At 35.3% G+C, this 16,786-nt stretch overlaps 1 long non-coding RNA gene across 1 annotated transcript; it reads left to right on the forward strand.

The window, feature by feature from the left end:
* Positions 1-215: 215 nt before the first annotated feature.
* On the forward strand, positions 216-11,658 carry LOC123665681. Its single transcript, XR_006745102.1, has 3 exons — positions 216-227; positions 6,325-6,328; positions 11,559-11,658. It is a non-coding gene; the product is annotated as an uncharacterized LOC123665681 (long non-coding RNA).
* Positions 11,659-16,786: the final 5,128 nt, after the last annotated feature.

The raw sequence follows: 16,786 nt of genomic DNA on the forward strand, positions 1-16,786 counted from the left end.
AGTAGTTTAGTCAAAAAATATGATTTTTCATTTTTTAAAATTACTACGTGTTGTATAACATTAATAAACGGTCACCCGCAGGTTAACGACCCTTTGAGCGCGATCGGTACAAACATAATATTACGCGTACGCGTAATTTAAAAACGTGCAAAATTGTTATCTATTTTGGTAGGTAAGTGTTGTGTTAAGACATATTAAAAACATTTGTTAAATAGTTTTAATATTCAGTATGATTCTAATAATTTTCTTTTTATAATTTTTGTTTTTTAAAAATTTATTGTTTCTTTTAATGCTTAAATTTTAAATTCTGAAAATCTAAATTCTGAATCTAACATAGTTTTTGCAAGTAGGTTATATCACGGGGAGCACACATGGCATATCAACAATATTTAATAAATTTAAGTATTTCATTGACTATATTTATTTCAAGATCAAAATATTCGCGAAACTTTTGCTCGAGCAGTTCAACAAATGCGATAAAGACAACAAATAACAATAACAACAATTATTAATAATAAAATACCACGTTATTACATTAAAATATTAAATCTTGCAACAGCTGAAAAAAACAACGTGGCACGTGTGTTGCAATGACCCTGAGAACGTGTAACGGTGTAAAGGACAACTGGCTGTGCCAGGGCTGCTAGAAAAATTTGTCACACTCATACAAAATTTTCTGTGGTCATATTTTTTAACAAAAGAATTTGTTGGCTTAAAATTCGTGTAATTTTCGTTTCTTCTTATTAATTGCTAGGCTAATAATGTGCCCTTAAGGGTATCATTGGATAAACTGTTTCTAAGTTTTGTTCTGATTAAATTAACTTCGCTGAATTCTCGTTCACATTACAGATTGCACTGTAATGGGGAAAACATAAAAAATTTAAAGCAAATTGAGCCAGTGTTTTATAATTTTCAAATTGTTTTTTGTTTTAAAATGTATTTTTTTTTTCAAGTCGCAATTATTACCACAAGATAAATTATAAGTTTCATTAGAAAGCAAACAAATACAGCCTTTATATGATTTTTCAAAGAGTCCTCATTCATATAAAAGTGGTAGGTTCATTCAAGTAAGGGAAATTAACGAAATTCAAGCTTGCCGGTGAATGATGTTTCTTTAATTATGAAATGCTTCCAGGTAATAGGAACATAAAAATCGTACATTTTGCGTATGATTTTAGTCTAGCGATCGTACATGAGTAAAAAAAAAAAAAAAACGTATCGATTAAAATCGTACATCTGTCAGCCCTGGTGCGTAGGCTAGCGTAAACAAAACATGTTATAACCTGTTTTTTGTTTTTCCCTGAGTTGCCGCGTACGCAACAAGCGGCCAGTGGTCTCTGTGCCGTTTATTTAGGTACTCATGTTTCTTGATGTCATACGCGTTGATTTGTCAATTTTCTACATATGCGCACGAGTTTTGTTCGTTTTAATTAATTATTGGATTATCTCGAAAGACTTGGAGTGATTGTGCGATATTTTAACGCTTTATTTTTATAGTGACAAGAACATTAACGTAGAATAAATGCCTAGTTTAATAGTTATTAGGTGAATTGTGCGAAATTAGGCGCTAGTGTTAATAGTAAGAATAGTTTTTATTTTATTTACAATGCCACGTTATAATTACACAGCTTCGGAGTACATGATTTTTGTTTACGGACAATGCCACGGCAAGGCTAATTTAGCAATACAGAAGTACCGGGAGAGATATCGGAACACCCGTATTTGTCCAACCGATGGCCGCACTATTTCAAATGCTTTTCAGAGGATACAGGAAGATCAATGCTTAATCCCGCATTTTCTGTGAAGTTTTGTAACAAACGACTTGTACTCAACAGACGTAAATACAGTTGATGAGTTAAAAAATAGAATTATTAGACCTTTAATAAATTAAAAAATATGGCCACTAATGGCGACATCATGTCAAAATTAATGAATTAAATTATAAGAAGATAATTATTTTAGATAGTATTTAAAAATTTAGTAACCTACTATGACCGACCAAACAAACCAACGTACCTAGTTCGTAGTAGTTCGTTGTGTCACCGCGCGTCATAACAGGTCAGTGAACCTATAGTCACACATGTTGTAGTATAATTTTATTATATTTTTCTTATTTAGTTTGTTTGAAAAAATCATTTTTTTGATTTTGACCTTAGAACTTTTTTGATGGTTTTGAAATACTTCTATAAACTAGTATTACCTGTGTTATCAATTTTTGTCGTATTGTCATCCCCACTCTGTATAATACCAATCGGGCCCAACAACTTTGCAGCATCCAAGAGATCCATTGCGGAGATCCAGCCTACACATACATAGACAAAAAACTAGAACGTAAACAAAAATTTGACAATTACGAGTATAAACATCCACCACCATCGGGAACCGAATACCGATACCTTTGCCTTTAGCTTTAATAGTACATTAATCACTACACAAGACGGATCACTGAAATAGTCACATACAATTAATCACAGACCTTCTGTCTGATAGCACTATCGCTTTACAAATAGTCTTAAAAAAGGACCCAAATCTAATCAGTGACATTTAGAATTTTGTGATCTTGTGATTGTTAGAGGTTCTCCGAGAGGATTTTTTTTCCTGCGGCTTTTTTTTTCTCTCAGCCTACACAAGGGACATTATTTTATTTATTGTGATATTTAATAAAACCAAAAATATAATAGGAAACTTAATATTGTGACTAAGTTAAGGTTGCTTGTGACACTAGTTACATTAGGTTAACACACCAGCGCCAGCCATGAGCTATTTTATATATGTCGGCCTCCTGACCCTACACGTAATACTTTCGAAGTATGGAGTAAATTGTTCGTAATTTAAGTTTCAAAGGGGTTTTAAATAGTTTAGTATAAAAATAAGTTTGTATATTTTCGGAATTATTGATTTATTATTTGCAATTACCTAAGTTTGTGCCTAATATTAAGATTTTTATTTTATTATTTGATATTTTTGCTACCTTAACTTTCATTATTGATGAGTTTTTATTTTTTGTAAATGAATCTATTTTCGACGTCACCTTTATGGCGAAATGTTTTCATTTCATTTCATTTCGATTCGAAAACAATCATCCATAACTAATCTCAGCTTTCATGAGAGTGTTTATGTTGTTGTTTGACAAACAACGATGTTTTATAGATCAATAACGGGTTCAATGGGAATTCGATTCGTCATTTATTTTTCAAACAACGGCTTTTCAACTTTACCAATTCATCGAAGCGACTTCACGACACAAATATTCGTCACTAATTCGAAATTACATCTTTGTGCCGTTTGCAGTCGAAACACTTGGACCTTGTAGTAGCAGTGATATTTTTTTTAAGAGATCGGCATAGCGATTCAACGGGGAAATGCTGGCAACAGCTGGTAGCAGCCTTCATGGTACCATTCCATGCGGACATGATTTATACCGCGACTATCCATAATATTTAGTTCTTAAGTGAATAGTAAATATGATATTGTAATATTTCGAAATAATATACATTATTCATCCGCCAACCCGCATTCGAGCAGCGTGGTGGATTAAACTATGATCCTTCTCCTACATGGGAAAAGAGGCCTACGTCCAGCAGTGGGATATTACAGGCTGAAGTGTAATATATATATTATTCATCCTTTTATTATTTAGCTGATATATACATATGAGGACGGATACTGCACGTAATAAGTAAATAGTGGTGGTCGTTAAAACTAAAACCTTCCAAACCAAAAAGCTTACATTTAACATATTCCTATAAAAAAAGTATTGAACCAATATAATTATGCGTACAAAAAAATATTACAAATAAGTTTTCCTCGCTGAATGGTTCCCAGTGGAATGAAATGTGTCAGGGAATTTTTTTTTTTTTTTTAATAATAATGACACGGTCTCTTAATTGCCAGTGCCTTTTTCAAACATTTCTGATAAATACAGACAATCCTGTGACGGTCTAGTAAAGCCCCGTAAGGCCAGAAAGTTGTTCGGTGCTGACTATTTTAATAATTGACTATCACTCAGTTCTGTATACTTAAAATATTTTGATATATTTTTCGAGAGTACTCTATAATCAATATTGTAAAATATAATTGTGTAGAGGTGGTTAGCTATTCAGTCTGTATTTTTGAAGTAGAATTTCTTTAGGCAAGCTTGAGGAGCAAGCTGGTGAATGTGTGACGAAAGCGTTACGAAAAGTGTGATCGGGCTAGGCGAACGGAGCAAGAGAGAGATGCAAGTACACATTTTCTTTCTCTGTTTCTCTCATAGCCTTACGTTTCGTATATCTAAGACACAGTGCATTCCTATTGTGCAGAAGTTTTACTTCCGTCGTGTGCATTCACCACTTACTTAGATTACCACCACTTAATTAGAGAGAGATATTAGCGAAAACAAACTAACCCTGCAGCTTTATATTATAAGTAGATTCTTTATTAATATAACTTGTTTGTTTGTCTGTTCGGAACTAATCACAATAGTTGATCGGATTTTATTCATCGTTACATTTCCTGTTTATAGACGAACGTTATTTGTAATATACCACCGGGTAGTCGTAACGTTAAGCCGTTACCGTAAATAAACGGATGAAATCACTATATAAGTGTAGTAAGCAAATAAATACATACAAAGAAAGTTATTGGAGACTAAACCATATATCTTATATATCTGATAAATGATATTTAAATATATGTAGGTATATATACAGCTCGGCTGGCACCTATAATATTTTGATTAACCCGTTGGTGCCGTTTGCAGTGACTATGGTTTCTACTCCCCCCCCCCCCCGTAGTTGTGGGTCGTTTTTCATACCTGGTCTGGGAGTATTTTATTAACTGTTTTCAAAAAAAGGACGAGGTTCTCAATTAGAAGAGAAATGGATAAATAAATAATTATGTAGTGAAATTTAAGTAAATAACAGAAATAGATAACTTATACATAGATAAACAAATAACAACTATATAAAAAATAATACCTATATATATATATATATATATATATATATATATATATAAGAAAAAAAAAACCTTACTAACAGTAACATAGGTTAAGTGTACATTGTAAGTAGAACATAAGTGTACATATATGGTAACTAGGAAATAAGTGTACATATATGATAACTAGGCAAATAAGTGTAAATATAGACATAGATAAGAAAAATAATAATGTTAGAAATTAGAAAGCAATTATGTGTATACTTCTGCATAAACAGTATTTAGTAAGGAAAAAAAAAAACCGTCGGCGTCGGACCGCGTCCTAGTTTTACTAGGCAGTCAAAGGACTGTTGATCTGTAGTATTATAAGTAGAAAAATCGCCTGTAGTATTATAATGCATGCATGATAAACAAAGGCACGGGCATTTTGAGCCCGTGGATCAAAGTTTATAAATAAAATAAAAAAAATAAAATAAAAATTGGTCCCATTTAAATTTATTTGAGATCTAACAACTACTTTTCGAGTTATATCTAATAATGCATTTTTACTTGACGCTTTTTTCGTCGACCTACGTTGTATTATACCACATAACTTTTTACTGAATGTACCGATTTTGATAATTCTTTTTTGTTGGAAAGGAGATATCCCTAGTTTTGTACCATGATAAGGAAACCATGATTTGATGATGAAATCCCAGAGAAATCGAGGGAAATTCTCGAAAATCTGCATAACTTTTTACTGGGTGTAGCGATTTTGATAATTTTCAATTTAATCAAAAGCTAATGTTTATCATGTGGTCACATTTAAATTTTATCGAGATCTAATAACTACTTTTTGAGTAATCTTTGATAACGCGTAGTTACTTGACTATTTTTTCGTCGATCTACGTTGTATTACTTGTCGATGTAATTGAAGTCGGTTTTTTTTTTCGTTTGCCTGCAAACACAATTATTTATAAGCGAAAGGTGGTGCATGTTATGTGGTCCTATTTAAATTTAATCGAGGTCTGACAAGTACTTTGCGAGTTCTATTTAATCATGTGTATTTATTAACTGGACCCATTTGAATTTGATCGAGTTATGAGGGCTACTTTAACTATCTTTGATATCGTTTATTTACTGGACTATTTTTTTTTCGTCTATCTACGTTGTATTACTCGTCGATGTGATTGAAGTCAGTTTGCGTTTGCGAGCAAAGGCAATCATTTTATTGGGATAGCGTTCAACTTATAATAACTATAACTAATACAGAAAGGATAACTAATTAATAACATATGACTGTATGTGTCATCATCATCATCATAATTTCAGCCTATCACAGTCTACTGCTGGACATAGGCCTCCACAAGTTCGCGTATAAAATGGCGCGAACTCATGTGTGTTGCCCATAGTCACCACGCTGGGCAGGCGGGTTCGTGACCGCAGGGCTGGCTTTTGTCGCACCGAAGACGCTGCTGCCCGTCTTCCGCCTGTGTATTTCTAAGCCAGCAGTTGGATGGTTATCCCGCCATCGGTTGGCTTTTTAAGTTACAAGATGGCAGTGGAACTGTGTTATCCCTTAGTCCCCTTTTACAACACCCACGAGAATAGAGGGGGTGGCTGTATTGCCGTAACCACAAAGACTGTATGTGTGTGTTTAGTTAATTTATTTTTTACTTATATATTTGACAAAAAATTGTCAACAAGCACGTTAAAGTCTAATATGATTTTAATTCCCCCGTATCTCTTTTAAAAACAATACAATGTAACTCGTGCAAAGCCGCATCTGTGGATTTTGCCTTTTTTAGTTTTTTTCTCCTTTTGCTATCGGAATAGAATAGAATGGAATTAAAGCAGATTTAGCGTCGGTAATAATTTTAAGTATAGAGATTTTTATAGTGTTTTAATTAATCGAACTTAACACAAAGTGCTTATGGGGTTAACGGTGTTGATTTATTATCAAATTTATACCGCAATAGTTTTGCTCCGCGATTTCAATCGCATTATTTTGAGGAAAGCCTATAGCCTTCTTCGGATAATGGGCTATCCAACACAAATAGATTTTTTCAATTCGATCCAGTAGATCCTGAGATTAGCGCGTTTCAGCTTTCATCCTTTAAGCTTAATAATATTAGTGTAGATTATGAAATAAAGCAACCCTGTGAAGGTTTATTTATTTAACTAACCCGTTGGCACAGTTTGTAGTGACCCTGCTTTCTGCTCTGAGGGTTGTGGATTCGATTCCTACCCTGATTCAGGGTATACAATAAATATTTATTTATATATGTATTATTTATAAATATGTTTATCGAAAAAAACAATATATAGCTATACCAGTCGGCTGTTACTTATAACAGAAGCATTAAGTTGCTTACTTTAGGAACAGACGACCGTGTGTATTGTGTAGATATTTATTTATTTATCATTAAAAGTTTTATTAACTTATGGGACCGTATAGTGTATAATTTAAAATTAAAGTTTAAATTTCATTTTTAAACTACCCATAGTAAAAAGACTATAAGATTAAAAATGAGACTATACGCGAGAGAACGATAACTGGCAGATAACCGACATAGTCCACAGAATTAGCAAGTTGAAGTGTCAGTGGGCTGGTCATCTGTGTCGCAGGATCGATGGCTATTGGATCAAAAGTGTCTTAAAATGGAGACCGCGTCTTAACAAACGCAATGCCTCCGGACCACTGGACCGACAATCTATATAAGACTGCCGGTGTAGGCTGGATGAGAATTGCGCCAAACTGGGATGTTTGGCGCGAACTTGTGGATGCCTATGTCAAGCAGTGGACTGCAATAGTCTGAACTAACTAACAAAAAGACTACGCATTGGTACTCCCAGTAAAAACATATGTTGTCAAGAAAAAAGTAGACAAAAAATACGCATAAAAATACAGTCGAATTGAGAACCTCCTTCTTTTTAAAGTTGGTTACATGCTATTATGGAATATTAAATACTACAAATATCCATTTATTTTCCATAATATGAATAACGTGTAATTATTGATCAAACTAATGCCGGCTTTTAAATGGAGCGATTCTTATCTGACCCTCTTAATTCAATAAGGGGCAGCTATCACGGCCGGGCTAATTGCTCGTCTATACATTCACTTGCTCGCCGGGGCACGGGATTTAATATCTGAAGTAGGAGAATAACGTTACATATATATATATATATATATATATATATCAGAACTTTTTACTGAGTAACCTGATTTCGAAAATATATATATATATATATATATATATATATATATATGTGTGTGTGTGTGTGTGTGTATATTTATTTATTTATTTGTACAGAAGGTCCGTGATGAGACTATCACTAAACCGAGGTAGGGCACAGCAAAAAATGTCCTGCTCAAAATATGGGCAGCCCGACTGGAATAATACCTCGACCTTACAGAAGATCACAGCTAAATAATACTGTTTTCAAGCAGTGCTGCGTTCCTGTTGGTGACTAAGGTGACCTTAGCTCTTAGGGGGAATTGGGGATGGGGTCGGCAACGCGCTTGCGATACTTCTGGTGTCTATAAGCTACGGCAATCATTTACCATTAAGAAAGCCGTACGCGTGTTTGGCGAACTAGTTATAAAAAAATCTGTGTGGCAATGGGCTGGTCATATCTGTCGTAGAACTAATTCAAATGAAGGACGGACGGTCCAGCCAGACAACCGACGACTTCAGAATGGTAGCTAGTACTGATTGCATGGCTAAAGCAAGTGATTGCGTCTTGTGGCGTATCCTAGAAGAGGCTTACGTGCAATAGTGGACTGTAATGATGATGATGATGACATAGTATATATGTTTATAGATTCATTGATTGGGTTAGCCTTAACCGTATACTTTATTGCAATCAAAAATAGATATACAAAAATATAATAATAATGTTAAGGCAAAGGCGGTCCACCATCTCTGAAGAGAATCTCTGAAAGAGATTTATTCAACACATGGTGATGAGTAAGTGTTTTATATAGTGAAGGAAACAGTGCAAGAAGTATTAATCAAGATGATGAAAAAAAACATGACAAAAATTAAAGATAATGTAATATTTAAAAATTGAACGAGCTACATACTAACAAATACATATTATAAAGATACATCTTCTCACTACTAAGCGTAGTTCTCTTATCACTGAGTGACATAGGGAGTTTAAACGGGAGAAAACAGAACATCCAAAATCGTGCAATCCACGCGTGAGCAGACACGAATAAAAAGCAAGTATTCAAAATTAAAAAATATCGTAGTGAAGTTCAGATCTGTACATACGAGTATGATACTAGAAATATACCGACGTGTCATCTTAACCACATGCCTGTACTCTTTAATAAAGCAAATAACCCAATATCAAAGTTTTACTGTTATTCCAAAGCTCTAATACTGTTTATGTGTAGCGAGGAAAATTTAGAAAATCGTAAAATTGCGTCAGCGAAAACATCAAACAAGTTATATCATGTCCAAACTCTGAACATCCGTATTCTCAGAAAATTACATAAACTATGTATTAGCGTGATTTTATGGTAAAGGTTACTATTTGCCGTTTAATTAGGTCATGATTGGTAAGTATTTTGAGATGCTTGTGTAATTAGAGGTTACGTTGGGTACATAGAGATACAAATACAAATATACTTAATTGTACACTAGGAAAGGATATTTCTACATTTTTATGTCACTAAGTCTGCAAACAAGCGTACGACTCACCTAATGGTAAGAGGTTACCGTAGCTTATAGACGCCTGCAACACCAGAAGCATCGCAAGCGCGTTGGGGACCAAATTCTTAATCCCCCCCCCCCCCAGGAGCTCTGGTCACCTTACTCACCAACAGGAACACAATACTGCTTGAAACCAGTATTATTTTGCTGTGTCATCTTCTGTGTGTTATCTTCTGTAAGGTCGAGGTACTACCACCGTCGGGCTGCTCCATACTTTGAGCAACAACGAGGAACATTACATCGACGAGGAAAAATAAACATTTACAAAAGACGGCCTTATCGCTAAAAGAGCGATCTCTTCCAGACAGCCTTAAGTATGAAAAGGAAATTACAAAGAATTAGAGACACGTAATAAAAACATAATATTCAAAAATAGAGACATGTAATAAAAACACTATAATATTCAATTACAACAAGATAAGCCTAGGCCCAGCACTGGGATGTTAGAGGCTTAATCAAGCAATCAATCAATAAAACACATTTCTTTAGCCACATCTAAAGATTAAAGCGTAACATTAAAACATCATTAACAGGCCTCTTTTTCCGTGCAGGAGAAGGTTTGGAGCGTAATCTACCACGCTGCTCCACTAATAGTTAGTGGTTACTGCGGTCTGCTAACATATAAATTCAGCATTACTTAAACTTAGTATGTAACAAGTTTGTATCTTTGTATAAATTTTTCTCTTTTGAAGTAAAACTTCTTTACGAACGCTTGACTTGGGGAATAAGCTGGTGAATGCGTGACGAGAACGTTACGAAAAATGTGATCGAGCAAGGCGAACGGAAGTTGAGAGAGATATAAGTTAGTGAAGACAGAAAGAGAGCGAGTTACGTTTCGTACATTATTGTAGGAGCAACCAAAGAAGTTTTACTTAAGTTATTTTTATAATGATTTTTGTTTGGTCGTTGCCTTAATTTTTTTCTGTTTGACCTTGAGTTTAACTGGAAGAGAATATCACCAGGCATTTAGTCCACCTTTTAATTCAACTTGTTTTTTAGTTGTTGCTTCAAAAGTTTTTAAACAAGTTAAGCTTTATTATAATGAAGGGGAGTCCTCCCGTGACCATGATTGCTGTAAAGCAATCGAAACGTCGGGCATGTAAAAAAACTTATAAACCGCGACAAAATCCGAAAAAGTTGTTTCATTATGATGGGTGAATTCGCGTAAATAATAGTGACCGCTTCAGCCTGTAATATCCCACTACTGGGCATAGGCCTCTTTCCCCGTGTAGGAGAAGGATCAGAGCTTAATCCACCACACTGCTCCAATGCGGGTTGGTAGATATATTCCCTACTATGAGTAACGATCGCTATTAGGTGTACATGATAACAACCGGAACCGACGGCTTAACGTGCTCTTCGAGGCACGATGGGGAGACCCACGAGGACTGCACAAACACCCAGACCACGGCAAACGCCTGTATGGCCAATACAAATGTTTGTCATGTTCGGGGATCAAATCCGCAACCGCCAGCGCACAGCTACAATCCATGGCTGTAACCGTTGCGCCAACGCGGCGTCTAAATAAATAGTAAAAAGAAATAACAGTAAAGTAAAACTTTATTTTAATTTGTAAAATGATATCAAATGAACATATTCACGTATACTTACTGAAGTGAATTAAAATATTTTACCAGGCATTAAAGCAATCCGCCGCCGACAATAGATCATTTTCTCAGTATCAACATACACGTTTAAATCTCACCAAAGTAGTACATAATGCAAGCTTTATATTTTATTTTCGCCTTGGGCTCTAACTCCGTGATATATCCTGAGATACATCCGTGCTATGAAATATGAATGTGCAGTGAAATATCAAATGTAAGGCCTGGATTACACTAGGTCCTTAGTTACACTCTATATGAAATCGTATGAATCATTTTATTGGAATACTAATATTAAACAAGATAAATCTGTTGAGTTGGGGCACACCAGGAAATATCCGGCACAAAATCTGGAGCGGCCTGATTGGGGAAGTACCTCGACCTTACAGAATATCACAGCTAAATAATACTTTCAGGCAGTGTTGTATTTCTGTGGTGGACAAGGTGACCAAAGCTCCTGGGGAATATTGGGGGTAGGGTCGGCAACGCGCTTGCGATGCTTCTGGTATTGCAAGCGCCTATAAGCTACGGTAACCGCTTACCAAAATTATTCAAAAACCTTGTTTTTGTCCTTAACCTTTTTTTTTGCAGAGCTTGAAGTCACGTAAAAAAAGACATTCGTAGCTATTCGCTTCAACCTGTAATATCCCACTGTTGGGCATAGCCCTCTTTCCCCATGTAGGAGAAGGATCAGAGCTTAATCCACCACGCTACTCCAATGCGGGTTGGCTACTATGAGTAACGATCGCTATCAGGTGTACATGATAACAACCGGCACCGACGGCTTAACGTGCTCTCCGAGACACGGTGGGGAGACCCACAAGGAGTGCACAAACACCCAGACCACGGCAAACACCTATATGGCCAATACAAATGTATGTCATGTGCGGGGATCGAACCCGCAACCGCCAGCGCAACCGGCACAATCCATAGCTGTGACCGTTGCGCCAACGCGGCGTCATTCGTAGCTATACTAGCGTAGTATCGAAATATCGAGCTCCGAAAAATAAAAATAAAAAGCATGGTAAATATCCCGTTTTTCAATAATTTTAGCATTAAAAATAACCATCATCATCTCATCATCTTCCTGCCCTTATCCCACTTATGTAGGGTCGGCACAACATGTTTTCCTCTTCCATTCCTCTCTATTATTCGTCACTTCAGCGCTTACTCCTTTCTTTCTCATATCCTCACTCACACAATCCATCCATCGCTTTTTCGGTCTGCCGATCGCTCTTCGTCCTTCGACATTCATCCTTAACATTCTTTTACCGACATAACGGTCATCCCTCCTCATTACATGCCCATACCACGCTAACCTATTGCTCCTCATTTTCTCTGTCACGGGTGGTACTTTCTTACTTCCCCATTAAAAATAACCATGTTAATTTAAAATCTTATAGATATATCATAATTGCTGTAAAATCGTATACAATAATTTGCATATCATATAATAGGTGCAATAAATAAAAACCAAATATTAATATATAAAAAGTTAAAGCTGTAAATAATATGAACTAAGCCTTATGCCGCAACAGTATTACTTGCCTTCACGTAACGTTTTATTTTCTCAACTTTAAGTTGATATAAAATACTTAGAAATAATTAATTTAAAATGTACGAACCTGTACGAAATTTTTCCACACCTACGAAACTCAACCGAGGTAGGGCACAGCAGGAAATTTCCTGCTCAAAATATGAAGCAGCTGGACTAGGGTCCACGACCTTATAAGAGACCACAGCAAAATAATACTGTTTTCAAGCAGTGTTTTGTTCCTGTTGGTGAGAAAGGTGACCAGAGCTCCTGGTGGGAATTGGAGATAGGGTTGGCAACGCGATTACAATGCTTCTAAATAATAATGTGTTGTAAGCGTGTTGCGTAACCGCAATTATGAAAGTAATGCTTTGAAGTGAGAATGGTCTACACCGTAATATATTCATAACACATTTTTACTTTTCTATATACTAAGGGCTGATTCGTATTTTATATTTCAACAAACTCTCGCGGGTTTGGTTACCGCTCAGGATGGATATTTGTTTTTATATCAATATTTGTATCAGTTCTGGGTATCTGTCATCGTGGGTCTCCTTACCGAACCGCGGAGAGTACGTTAAGCTGCTGGTCCCGGTTGCTATCCTATATCTGATAGCGATCGTTATTTGTAGTAGGGCATATATCTGCCAACTCTTGGTGCAGCAGCGTGATGGATTAACTTCCCTCCTCCTAGATGGAGAAAGAGGCTATGCCCAGCAGTGAGATGTTACTGGCTGAACCAATGAATCAATTTTAACTAACGTAAAATAAAAAAGTATTTCAAACACTGTTCACTATTGATAAACTTTTTAAGTTCTTTCACCCTTAGTTTTTCAAAGTCAGCTAAAAGGTTGCCTGGAAGAGATCGCTTTTTAACCGACTTCCAAAAAAGGAGGAGGTTCTCAATTCGACTGTATTTTTTTTTTTTTTTTTTATGTATGTTACATCAGAACTTTTGACCAGGTAGACCGATTTCGACAAATTTTGTTTTAATCGAAAGGTGGTGTGTGCCAATTGGTCCCATTTAAATTTATTTGAGATCTAACAACTACTTTTCGAGCTATATCTAATAATGCGTTTTTACTTGACGCTTTTTTCGTCGACCTACGTTGTATTATACCGCATAACTTTCTACTGCATGTACCGATTTTGATAATTCTTTTTTTGTTAGAAAGGAGATATCCCTAGTTTAGTACCATGATAAGGAAACCAGGATCTGATAATAGAATCCCAGAGAAATCGAGGGAAACTCTTGAAAATCCGCAATAACTTTTTACTGGGTGTACCGATTTTGATAATTCTTTTTTTGTTGGAAAGAAGATATCCCTAGTTTAGTACCATGATAAGGAAACCAGGATCTGATGATGGGCTCCCAGAGAAATCGAGAGAAACTCTTGAAAATCCGCAATAACTTTTTACTGGGTGTACCGATTTTAATAATTTTTAATTTACTCGAAAGCTGATGTTTGTCATGTGGTCACATAAAAATTTTATTGAGATTTGATAACTACTTTTTGAGTAATCTTTGATAACGCGTAGTTACTTGATTACTTTTTCGTCGATCTACGGTGTATTACTCGTCGATGTAATTGAAGTCGGTTTTTTTTTTCGTTTGCGAGCAAACACAATTATTAGCGATAAGACCGCCCTTTGTACCTAATGAATATATTGTTAATATTTTTCTTTCTTTGCTATGGATTATTTCTGTTTTTGGTGTACAATAAAGTGTATTATTATTATTATTATTAAATAAAAACTATTTAAATATTGTTTAAAATAAAAAAAAAATACAACAAAGTATATAAACCACCTGATAATCTGTATGAGAACGGTAAATAATTAAGTATACTTACGTTCAAATCAACTGCGTATACCGGAATCCCGCGATAATGGAATTTTCCTATCACTAGTGAATTGGGTTCGCCGTATTGAGTCGGACGTAATCCCGTAAATAGAGCAGTGAGTCTAACACTAATAGGACTTCGGATACCTATAAATGTAGGTACTGTCGGCTTCATAATATAGATATAACTTCATACAATAATTACATGCACATGTAATTGTGCATGTATGTACATGTTGCGGTTTTGTAACAAAATTATATGTATATACTAAATACATATACATAGCACTTGAAATGTCGACACTTTGTTATATGCCCATTTCTACAGCCGGTCATATCGACTGATTTAATAATTAATCAGTTGACAATACATGAAAATTCCGAATTCTTAGTGTTGCAGGCGTTACGAGTAAAAAGAGCAATTTTTATTTAAAAATTATTATATTTAACTTGTAAAAAACGCAAGTTGTTCTAAAAAGTAACAGGCAAATAATTGTCTATAAATAAATTTGAATTTTATAATAAGACTGTTTATGCAAAGCATATGACTCCTATTAGATTATACAAACGGTGTTAACAGTGGTTAACTTTAACAAAATGAAGAAAGTACTCTGCAACCACAGACTTAAGATCCCTTTGCGTATTTGACTTCAACGTTATTACATCTGGCCCATACTTCTATAGGGATGTGAGGCATGGACTATTAAAGAAGAGCCCGAGAAACGAATAGAGACTTTTGAGATGTGGGCATATAGGCGTATGCTAGCCATTAGCTGGACTCACAAGATCACGAACGTGGAAGTTCTGCGACGCGTCAATCAGAAACGCGAACTTATGCAGACCGTCAAGATGAGAAAAGTCGCATATCTGGGGCACGTGCTTGGGCACGATAGATACGAACTATTACAATTAATCATGATGGGAAAAGTTGCTGGTAAACGAGGCGTGGGTCGCAGAGAAAAGTCCTGGCTACGCAACATCTGAGAGTGGACAGGCATCGCGAGCGCCGCCGAACTCTTTCGCCTCGCGAAGAATAAACCGGAGTATGCCAATCTGATTGCCAACCTTCGCTAGTCGGAGAGGCAGCGATAAGAAGAAGAAACTAGTCTCGTTAGTGGTCGCCCAGTGTTTGAAATTCGACCATAATTACAATAATAAACGCTTCACACTTAACTTTAATTAATTCCAATTATAAGTTTGAAAAAAAGATATTGTATATGCGTGTGTGTATCAAATACATGGTAGTGTGTGTAATGTTTTTTCTTTTATTGATTATTTTTATTGCGTCCGTTTAGTTGCGCTGTCTTTCATGTAGCTACTATAAATAGCTTTTTTAAGTAAAGCTTTTATTTATTAAAATTTATACTAATGATTATTTTAAGGACAACATGGCGAGTTTACTGCCGATTCTTCTCAGCAAAGCTCACTTACGAATCGATTGTAACTTCACAATAACTTTAAAAAAAATTCTTTAAAATATTATGTAGTCTGTTAAATAACTATTAAAAAGTACTTTTAAAACTCGAATACACAAGTTTTTAATTTTTTTTTCCAAATTTTCCAAGGAGTATTTATTGAAAATTATTTGTAACAATGTGAAACATGTTCGAGTGGCCGACAGTACATTATTTATTCATTATATGTATGAGAGTTCGGTAAGAAATTTTTATTAATACACAGATTTATGAGATTATATCATCGTATTACACTTGTTAGTCATACGAAATTGTGTTTTTATTTCGAGGAAAATTGTTTTTAAGATTATTTTTTCTTGAAAAAAAGAACTTATTACTTGATATAGATTATGAAATTTATTGAGAAGCCTTGATATTTGTTTTGGGTACACTTCTACGTGGCATTTAAAAGAAAAACGAGTGTGCTTTAGACCACACGACCGAAGTAAAACTTCTGCACAATCGGCCTGCATTGTGTCTTAGATATACAAATTGTAACAAGCTATGGGAGAAAGAGAGAAAGCAAATGTGTGTTCGCAACTCTCTGTCTTGCTCCGTTTGCCTGTATTATCGTAACGCTTTCGTCACGCATTTACCAGCTTACTCCCCAAGTCAGGCTTGGGTTAAGAAGTTTTACTTCAAAATATGGAACTCAGAATCAGGCGACTGCTAACTACATAATAGGCATCAAATTGCTCACCTTAAGAACAGACCACCGTGTGTACTTG

The sequence above is a fragment of the Melitaea cinxia genome, chromosome 24 (genome assembly GCF_905220565.1).
Source record: "Melitaea cinxia chromosome 24, ilMelCinx1.1, whole genome shotgun sequence".
NCBI classification, from domain to species: Eukaryota; Metazoa; Arthropoda; class Insecta; order Lepidoptera; family Nymphalidae; genus Melitaea; species Melitaea cinxia.